The sequence below is a fragment of the Danio rerio genome, chromosome 1 (assembly GCF_049306965.1).
Source record: "Danio rerio strain Tuebingen ecotype United States chromosome 1, GRCz12tu, whole genome shotgun sequence".
Classification (NCBI taxonomy): Eukaryota; Metazoa; Chordata; class Actinopteri; order Cypriniformes; family Danionidae; genus Danio; species Danio rerio.
The window spans coordinates 50,533,027-50,559,198 of record NC_133176.1 but is presented as its reverse complement, the minus strand read 5'-3'; the positions used below and the strand labels follow the sequence as shown (position 1 = coordinate 50,559,198).

Genomic DNA, 26,172 nt, shown 5'->3' with positions numbered 1-26,172 from the left:
CATTAGCACCTTTAAGGCAGTGTTTCTTAACCACGTTCCTGGAGAACCACCAGCTCTGGGACTAATCAGCTGTTTTCATTATGCTTGTCTTGTTTACTGCTGGTTACCAGGTTACCAATACTACAGTTGGCCACTCTTCACACTGGTGATCCTCAACCACATTCCTGGAGGGCCACCAGCTCTGCACATTTCCATGTCTCCTTAACCAAACACGCCTGATTCAGATCATCAGCTCATTAGCAGAGACTGAAAGACCTGTAATGGGTGTGACAGACAAAGGAGAAGTCCAAAACTTATTGGTCCTTCAGAACAGTGGTTGAGAAACACTGGAGTAGAATTCCCTGCTGAAAAAACAGCTTAAACCAGCCTAAGCTAGTTGGCTGGGTTTAGCTGGTTGACCAGCCTCGTTTTAGAGGGGTTTTGGCCACTTTCCACCTTTTCAGCCTGGTCTTAGCTGGTCAGGCTGGAAAATGACCAGCTTAAACCAGCTAAAACCAGCTTGACCAGCCTGGTTTAAGCTGGACATGGCAGGTTTTGGCTGGGCTCCCAACCTGGCCAGGCTGGTCAAGCTGGTTTTAGCTGGTCATCTCCCAGGCCAAAAACCCTTTAAAACCAGCCTGGTTGACCAGCTAAAACCAGCCAACCAGCCAAGGCTGGTTTAAGGATTTTTTTTAGTAGGGTATATCAACTGGGTGTCCATGCTAATGCAAAGCAAATCTTTTCATAGTTCAAGACAATAAACAAATGCAAGTTTGGTGCGTTTACATCAAGTTGCTATACACGCTCAGAAAGAAAGGTACAAAATCTGGTACCACCCTTTTCAAAAGAAGCATTTTTCCTTAACAAGTCCTTAAAGGTACATATTAATGCCTATAAAGTACAAAAGTGAAGTCTAATGAGATAACTCTAATCTCTATGAATACAGCCAATGATAACTTTATCAACATTAGCTATGCAGTATGCAACAAACATGCTATTGACCACCATGTCAAACACGAGTCCCAAAACACACCATCAGCCAATCAGCAGTGAGTTAGATGTTTTCATGATGTCAAATTTAAAGGGATAGTTCACCCAAAGATTATTTTTCTTTACCATTTACTCACAGTCTGGTGAATTTCTTGCTTCTGTTGAACACAAGGATGATATTCTGAAGGATAAGCAGCTACTGACATCCAAAGTGGGAACAAAATAATGTCAATGGCTGTTTTTTTGTTTTTTTTCATCATTCTCCAGAATATCTTTTGTTGTGTTCAAACTCAAACAGGTTTGGAACAAATGGAGGAAGCGTAAATGACAGAATTGAAATTTTTGGGTGAACTATCCCTTTAATGTATACTGCTCACACGAACGCCTTCTGATGCAAAGAAAAAAGCTTGGCATAATCAAGAAGCCATCCACATACCCACACAAGTTTCTGAGTGAAGGCCGACTGGTGTTGCAGGTATATGGCCTGGAAAATAAGAGCCCGGTGAATGGCAGTTCTAAAGACCAAGTCTTCACATTGCTGGGGTATAATAGCCTAGCCAGTCGTTTTCTCACACAAAAACACACACACACACATACACAGGAGATAATACCACTGTTGCCATGGGAGACGAGTCCTAAAGGTATTTGTCTGCAAACGCTATATTGAGAAGTGTTTCAGAAATCTATTCTCCCTCACTGTCTGCCTGAATATTCATCAGGATGATGGCTGGATGTGCATGGGGTTTTTGCTATGGACTCTTAGTGTGAATGAGTTCGATGTAAAGTGAATTTGTTATGATGTCATTATGATGCAATACTGTCAAGGAGAGCTGGTTTAAGAGATATTTCACCTTAAAGGGATAGTTCATACAAAATTGAAATTTTGCTGTGATGCTGTTAATCATCCAAGATGTAGATGACTTTTCTTCTTCAGTAGAACATTAGAGAAGTTTTAACTTGAGGAGTTTAGAAAATATTGTCTTGTTTCTTGCTAAAGTTGATTGTTTTAGTGCACCTGTATAGCTTTTGACTTCCAAGTTTTGTATAAACAAGAGTACAGTTTGAGCAAACAAGCTGGTGAAGAAAAAGGCCATCGTGTTTTTAATTGTTTTATTTTTAGTGTATTGGAAACTGGTGGCCATCAATAAGGAAAAATAGAAATTCTAAAAGTTAATGGCTACCAGTTTGCAACATTTATCAAATCATCTTCTTTTGTGTTAAAAAAGTGTGTTAAAGAAGGTTTGGAACAAGTGGTGGATGAGTAAAGGATAACAGAATTAACGTTTTTGGGGCAAATTATCCATTTATTTATTCATTTATTTATTTTCTTTTGGCTTAGTCCCTTATTTGTCAGGGGTTGCCACAGTGGAATGAACCACCAACTATACTAAAAATACACAGTTCACAATTTTCCCATTTTGCAGTGGATCATACTTTTAAGTCACATGACTGGCATGAAGACCTGGAGTCTCTTAATTTTCCACAATTGAGCTAACTGAAAATTTTGGGTATTGCAAGTAGTAGAACATCAAAAAAATCTATCCTGGGGTGTGTTTCCCAAACAACAATTTAACTTGTGGCTGAACTATCAAAGTATGATGCATCGTTTGGGAAAAGAACGATTAAATGACGAAATTGCTTTGACGCTGATCCATTTTATCAACATTTTTAGTGATAATATAAAACGTCCATAATGACTTCTTTAGTAAAAAAACCTATAATGTTTTGGGCAAATGATTGTTTTACATGCACATGTATTTGAAATATATATATTCATTTTTGGTAAAAAATGTTCCTGGGTTTGGGCGCACAACAATTAGGCGGGGCTTATGTTTCATTTAGACGTCACGTCGAAATGGCTAAAGACGATTTATTTGAAGCACTTAGTCGACTCTTTTACAGATGAATCAATAGTTTTAAACACTGTACACTTTCAGATTCAAGCCTTGGCTGGACATTTCACTTCACTTAGAGCTGTGTTACACACTACATGGAAGGTAATTTTTAAAAACTCATATTAGGGACTCTTTAAGCATTCCAAGTTTAAATGTTCGAATGATCTAAATTAATAGCGCATATAGCGGGAAATAGAACACAACCAGGAACTATGCTTCTAACTACAGCTCCAGAGGTGTAGTTGCAAACGTAAAAGCTTGCGATGAAGTTTGTAAATGTTCGTTGGAACGACGGATTTGGGAAATGCCAAATTAATGAACTATGTAAATACGGAACTTGCAACCTTAGCTAACGATGGTTTTCGATAACGCACTCCTGATCTCACAAGGAAGCATAAATATTTTACATATTGTCAGAAAAGTGACTAATTTGCTCGAATTCACATGAAAACATGATCATTTTGAAAAGAAAGTGAGCCACACAAACCCAACCACAAAACCCAACCTTCATTAAGAGATGAGCAAATTGTACTAAAATGTACGAATGAGATCCTACAATTTCATACAAATTAGCCACTTAATTAAAAAAGTTATAATTGCCACAAGATTGCGTTGCATAAAACAGTAAATGTTAACGATGCTTAAAATTCCCTAATGCACAGAGACACCGAGATATTCCGAACCAAAAGTTTTAAGTGCATGGTGCAAGTGCAAGTTTTAAGATGATGTGCATATAAACAAAACATACTGAATTGCATGTTAAATATTTATTTAGATTTAGAATGTTGCATTAATTTTCTGAACTCAGTTTGTTTGCTCGCATAAAGTATGCATCACCCATAAGGCGCATACAGAAGAAGATGTTTTTAATATAACTGTCTTACTAGTTAATTATAAGTATCAAGTTGATAAAACAACCTGGTGAAATGCAGAAAAGTCTTGTTTTGCCCTACAGGTGGGTGTTCTTAGAAGGAAGTCATGTAAAAAATATGAATACATAACCGTATGAGCACACAGGGCTCAATCACTCCTGTGTTTAAACTGTTAATGTTGATGTAAACAGAACACTTTTCTATTGTTTTTCGATGTAAACACACACTAGATGGACGCGCATAGCTGTTACATTTAAACACAGGAGCTCATAAGCAGTTAAAAATGAGTTCATGATAATGTGCCCCTCCAAGTAAAGTCATGATTGACACAAAGATACATTAACAGTTTATGAGTTCTAAACTATGCCATTGAGTTTTACCCACCATAGGTTCGATCATAAAGCTCATAGGTTGGATTCCCAGCAAATGTTGGGATGATAAAATTGTAAAGAAACATATCAAACACAAACATGCAAACAAAAGCATTGTACTCATGAGGTGCAGATTTGCTGTATACTGCATATATATACTCCTTAGACCAGCTTCCTGATCAGAAGTGTGTTTACAGGAGCAAAGTGTTTAAAATTGAGGGGGTTGGGTTGAAATCACAGTCAACACACACACACGGTGTGTCTCATTCACGGCAGAAGTGTCATTAGCATCTTTCCCGAAGCTTCCATGGGCCAATAAACGCTAGCAGTCAAGCAAGACTGCTCTGAATTCATCACTCTCTCTCTCTCCATATCATCCCCATATTTCTCTCTCTCTCCCCTCCCCATCCCTTCTTTCTTCTTTCTTTCTGTCTGTAGATGTGAGCATCGTGCCCCCTGATGAGTCACCTCTGTCATCAGAGCACCGCAAAGGGAGAGAAAGACACACACACATGCAGAGAGAGAGACAGACAGCATATCTTCTGCAAAGTCTCACCCCATCCTCAACCCCCTCCACACACACACACACACACACACATAAGCCTAAATCGGCAGACTTAAAGACGCAAATTTACATTTTTATCTTTTTTACTCTTTCTCTCATTCGTTCACTCCACCTATCAACTACACCCCCTCCCCCATCTCTCCCTTTTCGCTTTCTCAGAATCAAATTTCTAAGATCCAAAGCGTATCGAATGTGCGGCATTTCTTTGTGCACTGAGGAGAGGAGAGGAACAGTGATGCTTTCTGAAATAGCAGAGGAAGTGGAAGACTCCCCCAGCAAAGCAGCAGAAATTATGGAAATGGATAAATAAATAATGGTATGGCTGACAGTGTCGCTTCCCTGCTGCTGTGACTAATCAGAGGGTGTGAGCGCGTGCGTGTTGATTCGGGACCTTCTGCAAAACACACACATAGTGCTGCGGCATTATCGACCAAAAGTGTATTCTCACTTTATTTGTGTTTACATTCATTCATTTGCCTTCGGCTAGGTCTGTATTTCAGAGGTCACCACGGTGGAATGAACCACCAACTATTCCAGCACATACCAGTTTATGAAGCGGATACCCTTCCAGCCGCAACCCAGTACTGGGAAACATCCATACACTCTTACATTCACACATACACTTTTGCACAAAGGCCAATAAAGTTTATTCAATTTACTTTTAGCGCATGTCTTTGGACAGAAACCAGAGCACCTGGAGAAAACCCACGCCAACACAGGGCGAACATGCAAACTCTACAGAGAAATGCCAACTGGCCCAGCCGGGACTCGAACCAGTGACCTTCTTGCTGTGAGGTGACAGTGCTAACCACCGTGACATCCCATGTTCACATTTATAGCGGTGTGAACTCAGTTCAGTCTCTTTAACCCTGACTAGACAATTAAACGACAAAAATTCCATCGTAAACATTCACAACTTTCAGTCGTAAACATTTACAACTATAGAAATAGTTTTGTTTCTATGTGGCTGGAATTAGTCCATCCTCTGTGAAATCTCATTGGTTTAAAAAAATTTACGTCAAACATCAGAATCTTCACAGTACAGTCGTCTTAATTTTTTCCAATTCCCTAGGATTGAATTGGATTATAACATCGATATGTAAGCGGATCACAATTACCAGCAATCTAGCAGTTGCAGATCGCTGGACAATTTCAAATCTGTTACGGAACTGGACTTTAAATCCCATCATTCACCTCTCACTCACACATACACACACACACACATTGCTGAGTCTTGTTGATTGTTTGCTGTAACATTTCAAAGTATTCTATTGTCCAGCCTTGCCTTGTTTTTTGTTTATACTGTTTTCCGCCCACACTAATCTCTTTGCCTGTGACCACAATCACACTTTTGGATTCTCCTGTTCCTGTTTTGACCATTGCCTGCATGACTCTGAGTAAATAAACTGGGTTTGGACATTCACCTTCTTTGTCACTCTGACTCCAATGTTACACACTGATTACTACACTGATATGTACATTTTGGCTGATAATGATAATCAATAACTATGATGAAAACTACAAATAACTAAATAGACTATATATATATATATCTATATCTATATCTATATCTATATATATATATATATATATATATATATATATATATATAGGATGATAAATTTAAATGTTGATATGATTTTTTTCTAAGCCTGATTACAAAATTATAATGTAAACAAACTGATTTCATTTTAATTCATTAACAGCAGAAAACAAACTTAAAAGAAAACATCTAAATTGGTATTTTCGCAAAATCACTTACAAAAATTGCAGTTCTGATGAACACTCCTTCTAAAACAAACTTTTCTAAAAGTGCACATCTGTGTAACTTGTAGCCGGGAACAGGATTGACAAAGGACCTTCAGCCAGGGTTGTAGCGAGCAGCAAAATACTATACAGTATGTCAGCGCACTAACAGAGAGACTATAAACACCAACAGTGCACTGGTTTTAGTAATCAATATGTAAATGTATGATGAAAATTCTTAATGGAGCTGATCTGAACTGAAATCCCTTCTCAGTCACAAAACCATTCACACTGAATCCAGTATCTAAACCAAACTGAATGTGAATTAAATGACATTTATAATCAACAAATACCGTTCAACCATACAAAATGTATTTCTCTTGCAAGCAGCCTCACAAAGGTACAGCAACTACCCTGGAAAAATATGAACCCTGAAACAGAAGGAGGAGGAAGATGACAACAAGGGGAAACGGAGACCACCGCTCCAGCTCTTCCGATCGCTCTCGTCAGCCGGAGGGATCCTTTCCTAGAGACGTGCTGAAATTGGATTTCTGTCACCAGCGGAGAAGCATGGTGGCTGAGCACCGCAAGTAAAAATGGCGTTTTAAGCTAGAAGGCCGAAACACAGGGTGAACCGGAACGACATAAACCAGCCCAATGTTTAAGAGCCACTCACTGTTTACTTTTCTGCAGCACATGTGCTAAGTTGATCAGACTAATTTGATTAAACTACGTATAGGTATCTGCTTACTATCTAATTGTCCTTTTAAACACTACCAATAGTGATGAACATCAAGCCAAAAATTTTAGGCTTTCAAGTTTTTAGCCACTTTCTGCAAAGAATACAACGGATATTATTTTCATTCACTGTCTTTTCTGGGAAGCTCAATAAATCCATGAAATCCACTCAAATAAACTACAAGGGGCTGCAAATGTTTTCTTTTTGAAGTTGAACCGGCTAAGATCCTTTGTTAGTGTACAATGACTCCCCAATATGGTCTAATACTGGATTCTTTCGGTCTACAGAGAAGTATATTAAGCTGTTTATAGATAGTCCTATTCCAGTAGTAGTTTCAGAATGATGCAATGTTGAGACACTATAATCCACAGAAAGCTTTTCAAGTCGCAGACCTGATAGTTGGACGCAGACAGGCTTCCGGCTATTGATAAAAGTCAGTTTCAACTTTGCAGCTTTCTCTGACTAAGAAACATCCCCTTGGACAGGAAGAGTACTTTTCTGCATCAAAAATCACAGGATGTGGAAAACAGTCAAATATTTTTGAGAAGTTTTTCGACTTGGTTTCTAGTAAACATGACAAACTTTCGGACATAGTGTGTTTCTTAAAAAAAATTACGAAACTTGCTTGTAAACTGTCAAAGAGTGATGTGTTGCTACTAGAAAACGTAACCAACAAGTCATGAGTGTTTTTCAGAAATTAATGTCAAGCATTAAATAGTTTTTGACTTGCTAAGATGGTGTCAGCTTTGTTTTCTGAGTGGTCAGAATTGCTTCCAATTTGCTAGGATTGGATTATGACATCGATATGACACCGTGTCACAATTACCAGCGATCTAGCACTTGCAGATCGCTGGAGAACTACAAATCTGTCATAGAACTGGACTTTAAATCCCATCATGCACCTCACACACACACATCTGTTCCAGTTCTCTCCCTGATTGCACACACACAGCTGAAAACAAATCATAGACTGATTACATGGACTATATATTTACCTCATACACACACACACACACATGAGTCTTGTTGTTGATTGTTTGCTGTAACATTTCAAAGTATTCTATTGTCTAGCCTTGTTTCTTGTTTGCCGCCTGCACTGACCTCTTTGCCTGTCACCACAACGACGCTTTTGGATTTCCATCATGATATTGTTTGTTCCTGTTTTGACCATTGCTTGCACGAATCGGAGTAAATAAACTGCGTTTGGACCTTTACCCTTGTTGTCACTCCAACTCCAATGTTACACACAGATTATGACATTGTTATGTAAATTTTGGCCAATACCGATAACCAATACCTATGCTTCCGATTCTAATCAAGCTATCAAATTGTATGGGGAGGAGGGGAAATAAATAGATCTACCTGGATGACACGACGGCAGCCATATTGCGCCAGACCACACACCACACACTAGCTGATTGGTGGAGAGGAAACAGAGTGATGAAGTGATGAGAATGGTTAGGAGGCCATGATGGACAGGCCAGTGGGCAAATTTGGCCAGGATGCTGGGGTTAAACCCCCTTTTCAAAGGACATCCTGGGATTTTTCACGACCACAGAGTAAAAACCTTGGTTTGATGGTCTCATTCGAAAAGACGGCACTTACTGAGCAGTATAGAGTCCCCTTCACTATACTGGGGTGTTTGGACCCACACAGACTGCAGTTTGAGTGCCCCCTGCTGGCCTCACTAAAGTCACTTTAATTTGCGATATGACTAAAAAGGGATCATAAACGAATATTTCTTTAATTCAACTGAGTAGTGGCTTGGACCTGGAAACAGTATTCCATATGTCACAATTTAACAAGTGGACAGTGAATCTATTGAGACAGGGCTTAACTATAACAATTTAATGTTTGACCATCATTGGGCATCAAAATGATGATCCAAACCTTCATTTATGGCATCATGTTTCAGAAAAGCACTTAACAAATGCCCTTGACAATGTCAAGACCAGCCCCAAACACAAGACCACAACCTGAGCTTAAATCTGTGACGACTACAGAAGGATACTTGTTCCATTGCAATAACAGAAACCCTCTGTTTGAGAGGAGCCTTTTATCATTCAAGTCTCTCTCCCTCTTTTTACTCTAATGTATTACGTACTGATGAGTGTTTGATACTACTAAAGCAATCTGTTGATTGTAATCAAGTATCTGTTGAGAAGATGAGTCTCTCTCAGATGGTGAGGATCCTGCTAAACAGGGAAGAGGAGAAAAAAGAGAGATTCAAAGAAGAGACGGCTGAAATCTACACTACTGTTCTAAAGTTCAAAAGTCTAATATTATATAGGCTCATTTCACAGAGCATTATGAGAAAAAAGGCATTTCAGTGGTGGAGAATTTTGATTTAAGAAGATTATGACGTTTATGATGAACTGCATACAGTGACTTAATTAAGAAAATGCAGTTTGGATTTCATGTTGTCTATATAATAACGTAGAGAGGGAAATGCAGTCGAGAAAACATGGAGGAGGAAGAAAAGAGATGCAGGGGGTAGGGATGGTGGAGGTGTTGGCATATCGCTGATGATTACACACTGTCCGTAGAAACGTGCAACCAGCGACACCATGGCAACAACACTTTTCACTCGGCAGTCCAGGCAGGTGATCTGCTTAAAGGATGTGATCTCTCTTTTTCACACATTTTCTCTCCGTCGACATCCCTCAACTAGCTTCTTTTTCTTCTCTTCCTTCAATAAAATCTCAGATATACACACATATTAAAAATACAAAAGATAAGCCATCACTGTTAATCTGTATTGTTTAACAGTGAAATCTGAATGAGCATTGGTTGTTTGTAAAACAAGTTCCAAAATGGTTGCAGGTTTAATCAAGAGCCAAGATAGCTCTACATCTCCAATCACCCATGCCACTAACCAGTCAGGGAGCCAATCAGTGCAAAACACTGAGTGGTAATACCTTGGACCTTTGGATTGAGTACTTATGTTTGTATGTTCTGGTCTGACCACAGTAACTCAAGCCAAAATGGCTCCAGGTGGAGTGGACATTACTTGAGCCAACATGGCAGCCAATGCAGCATGTCTGGCTTGTAGTGGAGGGCCTCTGGTCTTAATGGGGAAGACGCAGACAGTCAGGACATGGCTTGTTTCTCCCGAAACTAGACCTGAATGACTTCTGCAGTCTCAGAGACAGATGGTGAAGTTATTAAGGAGAAAACAAGAGAAAGAAAGGGAAAAACAGAGAGGTATGAACACCAGGGACAGACAAGCTAGCATATGCCATTCACATGTCGGTTTGTTGGCATTTTGCTATGCACTACTGAAAACTGGTCCCTCATCATACAAACCTCCAGAGCACATAGTGAACGTGCCACAATGTCACAAGGATATCTTACCCCTCCCTCATCCTCCTCCCACCATTTCATCTGCCTTCCATCATGACAGAAGCCACAAGCCGCACGGTTGGCTGGGCCGGTCAGTGAAAGACTGTACAGTCCAAAGCAGGAAAATTGATCTCCATATCAATTATAGAGCTGCTGGGGTCTTTTTCCTTCCTGACTGGAGAAGCCAGGAGAAATTGCTTGGCTATAGCCATGGCATATTTTTCACCACTTTGGGCAAAAATCCATGTCGATTACGCAGCCAATCGATGGCCTGCGTCTCTTGCTCAGCGGTGCTGCTAAACGCATCAATGATGAGCCCAGTGTGGGCGGCAGAACCAGAGAGACAGGGGTGGAAGAGAGAAAGAGAGAGGGCTAGAGTAAGACGAGCGGAGAGGGAGAAAGACAAGAAGCTAAAGAGGGAAACTGACAGGGAAAGAAAGAGCAAGGGAAAAGGAGTGGGAGAGAAAACGGGGGTGAGCGAAAATAAGAGAGAGAAGCAGAAAGGGGGAAGAATAGGAGGACAGAGAGAGATTGGGAGGGAAAATGACAGTGGGATGAGGAAGCAAAGAGGGAAGACGACAGACAGGGAAAGAGAAATGAAGAGGGCAAGACTCAGAGAGACAGGTAGGAAAGGAACTAAAAGGAAGAAGAACAAGACAAAGAAAGAGAAAGATAGTAAGGAGGTAAACGAGAAGAAAAAAGTGAGAAAGATGAAGAGCAAGATGGTGGGAAAAGAGCATTTGGGAGGAAAAATGGGAATGAGACAGAAAAGAGGAAATGAGAGAGAGACAAAAGCTATTGCTCTGTCCCATACTATCCATCCTAAATAGTATTTGAAAATAAAATTAGTATGTCTCAAATCTTAGTATGTTGAAAAGAGTATGCCAAAGGTTCTCGGTTTACTAATTCCGGTAAATTTTAAGTGTAGAACCGTCCATACTCTAACCAATGATATTGCCCAGAGTACATTATGCGTTGGTTGTGAATTCAATTAGAACTACAAACGTGATTAAAAAGTGTAAATAAACTACAAACATGACGGCCGCGCAAGACTAACCTTTAACTAGAAAGGCTTTGGTAAAGATGTTTGTATGATTGTTAAGTACATACTTTTAGGGCGTTGTATAAGTATGCGGGTTCGATTCCCGATACGAAATCCTTTGCCGATCCTTCCCCTCTCTCTGCCCCCAATGCTGTCCTGTCTGAAATCTCTACTGTCTTTTCATAATGACGATTAAAAAACTAAAAATAATCATTAAAAAAAGATGTGGGTGGAAATGTAGCTGGAAAGGGTGAAAGAGTGAGACGGGAAGGGAGGGAAATATTAAAGGAAAGCTGATATTGACAGAGGAAATGAGAGAGAGACCGAGGAAACTAAACGCAATAAGACTGAGCCAAAAAAGAGAGGCATATGAGAGAGAGAAAGAGAGAGAGAGAGAAAGAGAGAGAGAGAGAGACAGAAATGAAAGTGACAATTGAAAAAGTTAAAATATAAGAGAGGGATAATGAAAGTGAGGAAGAAAGGAAAGCAAGGACAGCGAGGAAATGATAGACAGGAAATAAAACAGAGCATGAAATAGAGCAATGTTAGTGAGACAGGCAAAATGGAAAAAATGAGAGTGAGACCGAAAGGAAAACAAGACACACAGGGAGGAAATGAGAGTGAGACAGTTTACTTACAAACGAAGGATAACATAGAATGCGAAAGAAAGTGAGACAGACAGGTAGGAGAAATAAGAGTGAGATGGTAAGAAAAGAGAGAGGGAAAGAAATTGAGACAGACAGCGAGGAAATGAGAGTGAGACAGACTGAAACAAACACAGAAATGCCGAAAGATAGGGAGGGGAATGACACCAAAAAGTAGGCAATGGAGACAGAATGGAAGGGAATAGACAGGCAGGGATGGCAAACAGAAGAAGACAGCAGCAGAAACCAAGAATGAGATTGGAGAAAATGAATGAGAATGATTTAAAGGGACGGACAGGCAGGCATAAAGAGACAGACAGGCAGGAAAAGAGAGATGCTTTCTCTTCCTTAAATCAGTAGGTTGGTTTCACTGAGCGTGTGCGTGTGTGTGTGCGTGAGTCGCCTGATGTAATCGGTCGTTGGAGTGTGCGAGCATGTCCTGTGTCACTAGCGGAGCGTAGCGAAAGCTGTGATTTACAGGAGGCTGCGGGGGGAGCTGAGAGAGAGAGACAGAATACTCGTTAGAAGTATGAGGATGCTGTGACCAGAGCTTCCAAACCACAATAAATGACATCTCCATTGCTATCTCTCATACCAAGCTCCCCAACAACCTCCATGCTAAACATACATGCTCCCACAGTGCATTTCTATGGCTGCTAGTTGAGGTGAAGTGGCTTCACAACAGAACTCAAACATGTTTTTTTGAGCATTTAACCTAAGACTATTACATAAGCTAAATATATCCTTATATAACTGACAATTATCGCTAAGTTCAGTTCCAAAAAATTAAAAATCTGCAGCTTGGCGGTGGCGGTGCTCGACTGCGATTGAATTATTTACGTCGGAGTTCTGACACAGTGTTCCAAGCGGATTTGCTCCACTTTACATCGCCGAGCGGTTGCTTGTGACATCAGCACTCGACCTGAACCAGACGTTTGGCATTCTGCTAGCGCCTGTCATGCTAATCTGGCTAGCCTCCTCCTAACGTCTGTCACGCTAAGGTAGCCGCCTCCTCTCTCGTTCTCTTCGCTCTCCTCCTCCATGACATGAATACAAATGCGCTTTAAAAAACCCAAGGCATCATCTCTCCGCACCCCACCCCCTCCATCTCTCCCTCCATCCCCACATCTTTGTGTGATAGGCACCTCTAAATGAATTTGCAATCATCTCGGCGGCTAGGCACACAAGGCTAGCGCGCACATTTCCACCTATTCAAAAAGATATTAGAGCGGAGGATACATGGGAAGGCGAGAGCGCTGGAAAGAGAGACGCTTTTCAAAAGAGAGATTCTGAATCTTTCTCCTATTTTGTGGCTCAAAAAAATCCCTGCTGACTGAGACGCGCTTCGTCTCCAATGAAATAATGAAACAATTACGACCGTGCAGACGCGCATCCCGGAATTAACTAAACTGTCATCTAAACTAAATGTGTTTTATGTTTGCTGTGAGTTATTAGCCGTCCCCTTAACACACTCGTAATTTATGCATTGGATATTTGACAACTGTGAAGAATAAATCCATTTATTTCCTTTGGTGCGCTCTCTGGAGGCACATCCTTCTATACTACTGATCAAATCCCAACCCCTCCCTCCGTTTCTTCTTCTCCTCCTTCGGTAGCAGATCTCCAAGGCCTCTTATTCCTTCCATTTCTCAGTCCAAACCCTGCAATCTACCTCCCTCATTGGCAAACTCTTGGTATTTACTGGAAATGCATGTGGATCTTACTATGCCTGGTTAAGGCACTTGTTATACTTAGTTAAGCAGGATGACTAGGGAAAACACTATGTTAGTCAGGCTGAAAAAAATCAGACTTTACACTCTTATTTTTCATCAGTCTGAATATTGCTAATCAGATTTTAAATGGAAAATAGAATCTGATGGCCCACGTTGGTTCACTGGTCTTCCAGCCTTGTTTTAGAGGGTTTTCAGGCACTTGTTAAACTTGAAATGGCCCGTTTCCACTGAGTGGTACGGTTCGAGTGGGTGTGCTTTTATGGCCGTTTCAACTGTCAAAAGCTACCTAGAAGCGAACCGTACTGTACCACTTTTTGGGTACCCTTTCCAAAGGGTACCTAGCACAACAAAAGGGTACCAAAAGGCGAAGCTAGACGTTCAGCTGAACGCTATTGGTTTACAGAGAAACGTTACTAGCACTTGTAAAAGCCAGGAGAATGAAAATAAAGGAAGCACCATTTATAAATACACACACCGAGACAGTACATTGTTATAATATATACATATAATAACAAGCCATGGTTGACCCGAGCTCGAACAAACCTTGTCGTTGTCTTGATAAATAGCCACAAAGCCAAGATAAACCAGGCCGTCTAAAGTGCGAGCGGTTTCACTTTCTCCAGAGAGCTTGCGATCGCTCAACGCATTTCTATATTTAAAATAACAAACTTAACTTCTCCCTAGCTTCTTAAGCTGATGATAATAACGTGCATGTGATTATTGAAGTGCTTCTGACATTCGATCCTTTCAGAAATGGACAAGCGCAAGAGTGTAGCGCAAAAAAACAAAAGAGAAGCCGGAAAAACAAAGGAGCAAATGATTCTTTCAGCAACCTAAAACAAGAACAAACTGCCATGTTCAACTATTGTCATAACATTTTGGACTAATATGAACTCGGAATGACGGAGTTATTTTCTAACAAGAAGCTACATGTGCTGGTGCAGATTAACGACACAGATGAGAGGTTTGCACTGACTGTAGGCTGTACCATTGGTACCCTTTAGGCAGTGGAAATGCAAGCCTGATAAAAGTGACCCATACCAACCCATACCGTACCATACCACTCAGTGGAAACAGGCCGTTAGTTAGCCTAGGAGACCAGATCACCAGCCAGTTAAAACAGGGGCCTGTACCATAAAGCCAGATAAGCGAGCGATCCATTTAAGGTTCAGTTTGTTTGCACAAGTTCTGGGTTTTTGGTACCACGAATGTAGCTCAGCTATGATCAACTGCTCAACAATACCATGGCAACAAAGAGTGATTAAAATCGAGCTGACTTCATGTTACCTAAAACCCAAGATTGCGGCAAACCAGCTAATCCAGCTTCATGATACAGGCCCTAGGTGAACTCTAGCATGGCTAAGCTGGCTGACAATCAAGAACAAATGGTGGCCTTAATTTAAGAGCATCGATGATAGACATATTTAATATGACACAAATTTAAAACATTCAAAACTAAGACTGATTACTGTTCTAAATTTGTTTTCAAGACTAACCTGCTAAACCACTTAAATACCAACTTGGCCAAGCTGGAATTGTAGCTGTACAAGGTTAATATGCGTTTACATTTATGTGTCTTATTTTGCTATAGTTAGACCTGACATCTACACTACTCCAGCATCTTTGACTCATGAAAATACAGCATTTTGAAAACACAGAAGACCCAGTTTTAGTTATTCTGGTGTTCCATTTCAGTATAGATGGACTGAAACACAAACCCTTTTGAAAACGGAGACACAACTATCCACAATCACTCTCTGACTGCTCTTCTGAACTATTGAGCATCGTCCACTGTTTCGTCAAATCCCTCTAATTTGACCATTACACAAGCAGTAGACTGCAAGTATGGATGTCCGTGATATTTGCGCATGCCCAGTGAGCATATGTGGTCATATATAGGGTGGGCCATTTATATGGATACACCTTAATAAAATGGGAATGGTTGGTGAAATTAAAGTACTGTTTGTGGCACATTAGTATATGTGAGGGGGCTTGTAAATAACTCATGAAAGAATAAAGTTAGGTAAAAAAAAAAAGCACACCATTGTTTTTTTTTTTTTTGGTTTTTTTTTGTGAAATTCCCAATAGGTTTATTAAGGTATATTTATATAAATGGCCCACCCTGTATAATGCATTTTAGGCTGTATCAGATGATGAATAAAGTTATATTTATACTTTATTTGAGGAAAAAAGTAAATCTGAAAAGACTAAATGACGGTATACCATTTTCGGAAATTTCAAAACCTCTGTGCTGCAAGTAGGTGGGGTTGTAAATGCATCATTCTGCTTGCATGTACCCCTAAACATGACAATGGTGGCTGAGAGAAAAGAACAGCTTCAAAAAAATCTGCCAAACAGCGTTCTTCACGAGAGACACCACCATGGTGCTTCACATCTCTGCATTGTTTTCTATTTGCAGCAAACAGAGACTGAATGATGCAGCCAGCAAAACCCCCTCCGAGTCTTTACAATCTCCCAAAAATTTCACGTTACAGAAGACGAAATTGCAGAACACACATTTGCATAATTTCCATGGACCAATGGTACCTTAAAGGTGTTTAAGAGACAAAATGATCTCCCCCAAAAGTTCGCCATGGTGAGCTGTTTCGAACTGCCGAAGTCAACTCAGAGAACTTTGTTTCAGGCAGATTTTGTTCAAACTGATGTCTTTCAGTTGGCTCTTCAATTTTGTATATTAAATGGCACCTAAACCAGTGTATGCCCTACTGAACAGATTACTGCCTATTACAGCCTTATAAGTCATTATTATAAGTCATAAGTCCAAAAGAAAGACTTTGCACAAGTTTTACAGTGTTGATTTACCAAGTTAAATCTGGCACAAATTAAATGTGAAAGATGGAAATACAGTTGAAAGCTCGTCTTTAATCCTAGGCAGGTTGCTTTTATAAGAATTTCAAGTGCTTATTATAATTAGGCCCGGAGACCTAGGGCCTCATGTATCAACGCTGCCTACAAAAACTTTGAGTATGCCACATTTCACGCTCACGTTTGGATTTACTAACGATAAAATGAACTTGATTTCCATTGGCGACTTTTAGAGGCAATTGTGTTAAATTGCACACTACAAAGTATCTTTGATCCGTGCAATGGCAGCTGGATGGGATGGGATAATTCGAATGTCTAGCACGTATATAAGGTTTCCATACCATGCAGTTGACCAGCCAAACATTAAAGCGCAATTTATAGTGATTGCCGGTTTTCCCAATGTAATTGGAGCTATTGACTGCACACAAATTGCTATAAAGGCGCCATCTGAAGATGGATTTGCATGCATGAATCATAAACATTTCCATTTAATAAATGTGCAAATAATATGTGATGCTCAAATGCGCTTAACATATTATACACATTTATTAATGATTCCTACTTGTATTCCTCGTGATGAAGAGTAGGCAAAATCTGATATGTAATGGGAAATAAGAAAAATGAGTTCATCAGACGCTGGATTCGAACCGGGTTCACGAATGATAGTGTCAAAACATGTTACCATGTGCTTTACAAGCTACGCCACTCGCACTGCTTAAGTCCGGTTGACTATCACTCAACTAGCTCATTCCAACGAGGTGTCCAATGAGACCCCGCTGCGTTACCCGCGTCAGCTAAACTCTTCCACTCTATTTTTTTCATTTGTTATTAATTCCGGAGGACAAACTTGCAAATAACACCGCTTTTCTCCGGTCTACCTCCGTTAGGAGCACCTCCAATTCACATTCTATTCAAAGTTTCTCTTCTTGCTTGCTTTTGCCATTGCTTTTTCATTTGGTTTTGAAAAAGTAGAGTCATTACCGTATTTATTAGGGGGAGGAGGCAGGGAGGAGTTTTGCGCTCAGTTTCATGTTAATTCCAATGTACAAAGAGAATATGCTTGGGATTCCGTGTACGCAGTGTTTCATACATCTGAATTTTTTACTGCGTACGCACATGTTTTAGTATGAATTCAATGCAAGTCTTCGTACATGAGGCCCCTGATGACTATCCTACACCTAAAGCAGATAAACACCACCTTGGTCAATTTGGGAAATGAGCAAGACCAGATTAAACCTGCTGGTTTCAAATGCTTAACCATCATAATGAGGCTGGAATCTAGAAATACTACATTAAACCAGCATAAAACATTTACTGAACCAGATTAAACCCTTAATCCCTCACAGCAAGGCTTTATGGTGTAAAGTAGGAGATGGTCCTGAAGTATTAAATATCCCACATAAGACTTTAATGCAGCATTTGGTGGCCTCTGTTATAGCGGTTATCATCATGCATTGTTTAACAGGAATGTTGTTCTACAGCCGATGTAAGACATCCTACTTGGCAAAATCTTGATCACCTTTCTTTCAAATCACCACAGAGTGATGTACGAAGGAGACATCTGATGCCTTGCTCTTTACCTTTCTCAACCCCTCTTTAACCTCTCACTGCCAAAAAGACTTGAAAACAAACATACAAACAAACAAGACAATAACAAATCCCTGAGGACTACAGAGCAGATTAATAGTCAAAACAACATGAATACATTTACATTCCTTATTGGTATGTGTGATGCTTTTAAAACATGATTAATGAGCTTCCGCAAACCACTGTAATTTTTATTCCACTTGACTTTCAGTTTGCATGTAATTGCTATTAAACTCAGGGGACAAATAACCATTATGTTCACATCAAATAAAACGCTATTTTCATATTCCGCTGCTCCATCTAAAACATCATGAAAATCTATTAAAATCAATTGCTGTAAATATTGAACTGCACAGTATTACATCATTTATAAAACTGTAGCTATTAATATGTCAACTACAAGGTCCAGTAAAGCCATGAAAACGATTTAGAACTAGTCTGGAACTACAGCGCTAAGACAAGTATAGTCTTTTCTTACATAAAGGATGGTAAAACTTCTAAATCATTGTAGAAGCAGGGTAACACGTGCTCTTGCTTTTATATATTTTTTGCAACAACAACAACAAAAGTTTGGGGTTTACAACACAGCTACGTAACAGAAATGCACATTACATTGGCTATAGAATTGTGTATAGAAAACTTGCATGCTTCCCAGTACTGGGTTGCAGCTGGAAGGGCATCCGCTGAGTAAAACATATGCTGGGTAAGTTGGCGGTTCATTCCACTGTGGTGACCCCTGATAAATAAAGGGATTAAGCTGAAGAAAAATAAATGAATGAATCAAAAGTGGCATGTTGGGCAGCACGGGGGCTCAGTGTTACAGGAGAAAAGCTCAGGGTTGTCTCTGATTTTAAATATTTAGGTCTCATTTTAGATTCACAATTGACATATTAAAAGTATGCCAATAAGGTCACTAAAATTATTACATTTAATCTGGCTAACTTCAGACATATACGACCTTACTTGACTAATGAAGCAGCAAAAGTTTTTATGCACTCTCTGATTTTTTTCTCATATTACATATTGTCTCACTAGTTGGTCGAACACCAGTCAAACAGTTTTAAAATCAGTTGAATCAATTAATAAATAGGCACTTAAAGTATTTGATCAGAAGTCTATTAGTAATCATCATTGTAATATAATGCAAAAACATTAGTTATTGAGCTATGATATAGAGGTCTGCATTCCTGCGGCTGTACCGCGGGACCCGACCAGATTTCTTGCAGCGCGGGAATAAATTTCTGAATAAAGCGCGGGAGCGGTCGGTAACTCTGTAATTCGGTAACTCTAAGCTGTAATTTGAATGGGAGCAGGCGGTCTAACATAATCGCACCTGACTCCAGAGCGAGCAAGCACGCGTATGTATGTGTATGAATGAGAGAAAGCGTGATGCTATGAGTTGCTTGTTTGGTGCTGCGTGTCTATGTGTGTGTGTTTTTACAGACAGCTTGTTATAGTTTGTCTGGAAATCTACCACCACCAGCACTGGGAACTTGGAGGGAACGGTCATGGCGGGTAGATAACGGGGTGGGTCAACAACAAATGCTGAATATAAGCTGGAGCGGTCGGGTTCTCTACTTTGATAATATGAAATATTTGGGTGATTCTTGTATGATTTTTTACATTTTAAATGGATATGCTCCACCTCCATTACGTGAGTTTGTGACACACAAGAATAATAATGGTCAAGCAACACAATCTGTTACCAGAGGAGACTGTGCTGTACAGTTTAGGCGTACAACTTTTGCACGATTAGTCTTCTCAATTAGAGCAGTTCTGGAACTCTTCCTACTGATTTAAGGGGTGCTACAAATTATTCAGCATTTAAATACAAGTTAAAAAATGGCTAAAAGCAAATCAAGCTTGTAATCATGTGTAATTCTTTCGTCTAACAATTTAAGAAATTCTTATTATATGTTTTATCCTTTTGGCGTATGTAACTTTACTGTTATTGTTCATGTGATGACGTGTTTTTTGATATTAGGTTGCCTTTTAAAATCTGGCAGGGGGCAACAGCTGAAAATTTGCCCTTGTGGCAAACTCTGGCTTATTTACAGTTTTACTGTTGATTAAGGAGCATTGTCCCTGTTAAATAAATAAATTTCAAGTGGTTAGCACTGTCGCCACACAGCAAGAAGGTCGCTGGTTCAAATCCTGGCTGGGCCAGTTGGCAATTCTGTGTGTAGCATTTCCCATGTTCTCGTGGGTTTCCTCTGGTTGCATGTGTGACTGAAAAGGTTTATGGGTGTTTCCTAGTACTGGGTTGCAGCCAAAAGGGCATCAGCTGTGCAAAACATATGCTGAAATAGTTGGTGGGTTATTCCGTTGTGGCGTCCCCTGATTAATAAAGGAACTAAGGCAAAGGAAAATGTAATCCCTCAATATAGTCGTAAGTTCACAAATATGTATGCAAATTAGCAGTAATCATATTTCCATCCTTTAATAACCCACTGCCTTGCGTTAATCAACTTCCCCCAATCAATGCAGCTTAATGAATGCTCCATTGCATTGATTGTAAATATGAAACATTGACTTAAAATGGGATTAAACCTAGGACGCCATCCACATGAAAAAAACTATAGTAATTTATGGTAAAAACTATATAGTTTTTGAACCATAATATAGTACAGTTAATGAATGCTACAGCATACTGTAGTATTAAACATAGTGAGCTGATAAACTGAGATAAATACTGTAGCATACTTTAGTTTTTACTAAAATAAACAGTGGTGTATTGTAGCATGATATACCCAGTAGATGTTGAAAACTACAGTATTGGGTGATTTGTTTAAATTACTGTGCACTACCTGACAAAAGTCTTGTCGTCAACCCCAGTTGTAAGAGCAACAAATAATAACTTGACTTTCAGCTGAACATTTGGAAAAGTGGCAGAAGGTGGATTTTTCAGATGAATCATCTGTTAAGCTGCATCCCAATCATTACAAATCCTGCAGAAGACCTATTGGAACCCGCATGGACCCAAGATTCTCACATAAATTTGTCAAGTTTGGTGAAGGAAAAGTCATGGTTTGGGGTTACAGTCAGTATGGGCTATGTGAGAGATCTGCAGAGTGGATGGCATCATCAACAGCCTGAGGTATCAAGACATTTGTGCTGCCCATTACATTACAAACCACAGAAGAGAGCAAGTTATTCAGCAGGATAGTGCTCCTTCACATACTTCAGCCTCCACATCAAAGTTCCTGAAAGCAAAGAATGTCAAGGTCCTCCAGGATTGGCCAGCCCAGTCACCAGACATGAACATTATCAAGCATGTCTGGGGTAAGATGAAAGAGAAGGCATTATACATGAATCCAAATCATCTAGATGAACTCTGGGAGTCCTGCAAGAACTCTTTCTTTGCCATTCCAGATGACTTTATTATTAAGTTATTTGAGTCACTGCAGAGATGTCTGAATGCAGTCCTCCAAGCTCATGGGAGTCATACACAATATTAACTCTTTTTCCACTGCACCATGACTTTATAATCTATACTATTATTTCTTTTAAGTGACAAGAGTTTTGTCTAAGCAAAGTCAGACCTTACTGTCCTAATTAAAGAATTTAAAATCAAGTCTTGATCATATTTTATTTTGGTAAAATAAGCGTAATCTAGAGGCCTTTGCCTTTCATATAAACCACTTCTGATACCAAAGGATCTTCTAGAAGTCAAGTCTTGGATAAGTGACAAGACTTTTGTCATGTTAATGCAAAACCCACACTACCTATCAACTCTAGAATTACAGCAACAGATGAATTACTTTACTATAGTATGATTCAAATACACAACAGTATTTAATAAATATTACTATAGCGTTTTTTCTATAGTTATGGAGATACTCGAAACTAGTAATACACTTCTGGCAATTTTGATCCATTTAAATGTATATCAATTACATTTGTACACAGTAAAATGAGCATATATGTGTCTATCATCACTCATGTGTCCCTCCAAAGTCTTGACATAACTTCGACATCAGCATTCAGTGTAAGAATACATAGCATGTGCGTATCATAGAAACTATAGTGCTCATGATGCAATAAATACACATCTCGACTTTCCCAACTCAGTCTCAGCCAGCAACTGGTTCACACACACCAGAAAGCAACATAAATTGCATATGTGTGTGTGTGTGTGTCAAAACCAGAGACAACTGGATAACCTTTAGCGTAAGAGAGAGGGGAAGAGAAAGAGAAAATCACTGCAGGTTTTCAGAACAGCTGGTAGTGTAAAAGCAGTCTGCTACCACCATGGAGGGCACAGACTGAGAAACCCCCCAGGCAGAATAGAACCGCCCCCCAAAGACACACACATACACACACGGCTCCAATCATTGCACAATTCACTCGCCGCTGAGTGACAATCCTGACATTCAGAAAGAAGAAAGCTCTTGTTGCTTTGCAAAGCAACATACGGCGCTCTCGAATAAGCGGGCAATAATAAGAAATAGAGGTGTACGCTGGCATGGAGGGCAACTCATCCAGACTATCCAATAACACATTCCAAACCATCCACTCCCCCTTCACCCCTTCCATATATCTTTTCAAGGACTAAGAATAACAGAGCGTAAACGTTAAGTATAACCACAATAATAGCAGCATGGCATTTGTAACCCCAACTTCGACTCTAACTCTGGGGGGTACTCAATTTCGCACGCCCACCCCCTCTCGAACAAAAGACAACGATAAAGTAAGACGAATATATATATATATACATATGTATTGTGATCTGGTGCTGAAGAAATAGATACAGTACACTCACCCCCTCTCTTTCTCCGTCACTGTATCAGCCCCCGCGTACGAGCGTCTCCTCCTATTTCTCTCGCTTTTCTCCCTTTCTGCGTGCCCTCTCACACACAGCGGCCGTACAAAAACACATTCAGGATCATTTGGGTTTTCATCATTTGTTTTCTTCTCTTATTTCTCTCCAGGCTTTTGTACCCCTCCCTTTTGTCCGTGCTGGCCCAAAAAGTGCACACACATCCACACAAAGGGCTGCTCTTCCCTGCAGTCCCCGGTCCCCTTCAGCATCTAGACACTAGGACAACATCAAAGCAACTTGGGGGGAACACTTCAGGGGCCTATTGTCTCCAGTCTGATCGTTTTTTCTCGCCTCCATCCCCCCCTTCGCTTTTGACGCCACTTGGTACGGTCCGGGCATTCAAGCCAAGCAGCTTTCACACATGCAGGGGAAGCTTGTCTCAGGCAATTGCTGACAAGCTACAAACAAGGGCGGCCATCCCCCTTCACTGCACACATTCGCTCGCACACTCGTGTGTTAACAACTCGCTTCGCTTGCCCGAGACTCCAGCCCTCTCTTACTGGTTGCTGGTGAGCCCAGTATAACATCATTCAACACTATATATCTCAGTCCCACGGTCTCGAAATATAAGCCTCATCGTTGGGGAAGCTACTTACTTTCTTGGAAAGCTACAAGAAGCAAGTCAAGTTAGGGTTTGGTGGAGAAAACTTCGACAGAAAATGAGTAATTTAAAAAGAGTAATATCTTTAAATAGGTAATAAAATTATTGGATTACATGAAAACTCATTAATATGGAAATCAGTTAAGCTAAAAGGGCTTTGTAAGACTTTCTGGTTACACTTTACTTCATGGTTGTTCACGTGTCATGACAGCTTTATAATCTCGACATGGCATGTCATGAATATGAATTGGGTTAGGTTGCTTGCTTCTGAAAACTATTTGGTGACATTTGCTCAGTTACGTTGTTGATAATTGTTTGAGATGTCTTTGTCTTGACAACTCGACATTACCATGACAACACAACAATCCAGGTTCATTATTGATACGTATGCATATATAAACTTCTGGAGATTGCAAAATACATCCCAGGAGGTACGTTCTTTTCAGTTTTTGTTAATGCGAATCCAACAGAGGGTGCTGTGCAGGGTTTTTCAGATCTCAAACTTCTCTCGCAAAGGCCATTTGCGACTGCTGTTCTCGCATAAATCCACCAGAGGTCGCTGCCAACTGACTGACTGACAGACTGATGACCTTACCCACCTCCTTCCCTAAACCCAACCGATAGTGTTTTCAAAAGTAACGATTAACCCAATCACCCCCTTTCCTAAACCCAACCGACAGTGTTGCAATCCAGAATCCAGTCCTTGAGGCCGCCTGATTTTTACCACATTTTCAGATCTTACCACGTTTTTACCCTGTTATTTACTTGTTTTTTTTTTATATTTTGCCTTTTGTTTTGCCTGCTTTCTGGAACTGTTCTTCACCAGACTCAAACCCCGTCATCGTGGTCAATGTCTTTTGCGTTTCAAGTCCGCCAACATAAGCAGCGAGCTACTGGGCAAACCGACAGCAGAAAACCCGTCCACACGGAGATAAGCAGTCAGCTGGTAGCTCAAAAACAAAAAGAAGCCCTCTACGGCATCAAACCACTCTGTAGTGTTCATTTTAAAGACGAATTGCAGCCATATTTAGCCCTGGCTACATCATTTACACTCTACAGAAATGTGTACAGGGGTACGTTTTCACAATGAGCCTGTGTTGCAACAAAAGCTGTCATAAATCTGTCATAAACATGATTGTCATAAAGCCATTATAATTGTGTCATTAATATTTTTCTGATCTCATTTTTATTGAACAAAATCCATTTTTCACTTTACGAGGTGTTAAGAGATTCTAAAGAAATTTAAAATCCTATTGACTGTTTTAGAAAACCTATAGGATAGACTAATTGTAATTTAAAGGACATGGGACATGTTTGTTGTAGGAAAATAAAAACAAACATGTCTATATTGTCCATTTGAATAATCAGATGCTTTCTTTACTACTGTTTTCTCATCAATAGCATTGCCGCAGGTGTCGCTAAAGACAATTGTTTCTAAATTCTAAAAACATTCAAAACATGGCATTTGAATTGTTTATCATATAAATTGTACAAAAAGTGCTATTTGTCAAGTGGAAATAGTTATTTGTTGTAACAAGTGACCAAATTCAGCCACAGCTTTAGAGTCTATTTATAGTATGTAGCCTACTGGGTGGGTGCTTCAAATTCTAAACAGTATTTGAGTGGACAGAAAATCTGACGCTGAAGTGCAGAATGATGTCATCAAAACCATTGCTCCATATATGTGGAAGAGTATACGATTTCTCCATAGGTGCATAGGTTAATTTACTCATTGTTTCGGATCATAAAACCTAACAGCTAACATTAAGGCTAACATATTACATCAAGTTAAATTTATTTTAGCTTAAAAAGATGAAGTTGAAACATAAATAACTTTTTTAAATAAGTAACTATCTTGATATATTGGTCTAATTCTAATTTTACATTACAAAAAGTGATTTTATGGGTACTGTAAAGGTGAATCGTGTGATTTCTGTACATCTATTGTCACAAAACTGAAAAAAATAATGACTGTTTTTTGACAGGTTCCATAACACTCACTTATCTGGCATTGGTCAATAAGCAAAGAGTCCCGCCCCAAACTCACCCCACTAATTACACTATTTACAACTGGCTCTCCATATTTCACTGAAGAAATATTAGTTTATTTGCTACTTCTTGGCTGATGCTCTTCAACACTAATTCAGCCATGTGAACAAGACACTAGAGATTTCTCTTTCTTCCTTTCCCTCAATCTCTCCATCTCTGTTACTCATGTAGCTCTCAGGGAGTGAAAAAAAACACACACGAGGGGGAGAGGGGGACGAGAAAAGTGAGAAGGGAAGGGGGGTAGGGTGGGCCGGTATTCGTGCTCTCATCTGGCTTCTATAGCAGTAGGAAGAGAAAGAGAGAAACCGAGGGTCAGGGGCCGCAAAAGTAGACAGAGAGAGAGAGAGAGTGAGAGGGTAAATGAGAGAA

The 26,172-nt window shown here is 39.8% G+C and overlaps 1 protein-coding gene across 2 annotated transcripts in view; it reads right to left on the bottom strand.

Annotated features, from left to right (window-relative positions):
• bcl9 (BCL9 transcription coactivator) overlaps window positions 1–23,364 on the bottom strand; it is a 182,511-nt gene extending 159,147 nt beyond the window's left edge. For both annotated transcript variants that reach the window (XM_073942406.1, XM_073942535.1), the window contains exon 1: window positions 23,094–23,364. The gene's annotated coding sequence lies outside the window, so the exon portion shown is untranslated. The remainder of the gene's footprint in view (window positions 1–23,093) is intronic.
• Window positions 23,365–26,172: the final 2,808 nt, after the last annotated feature.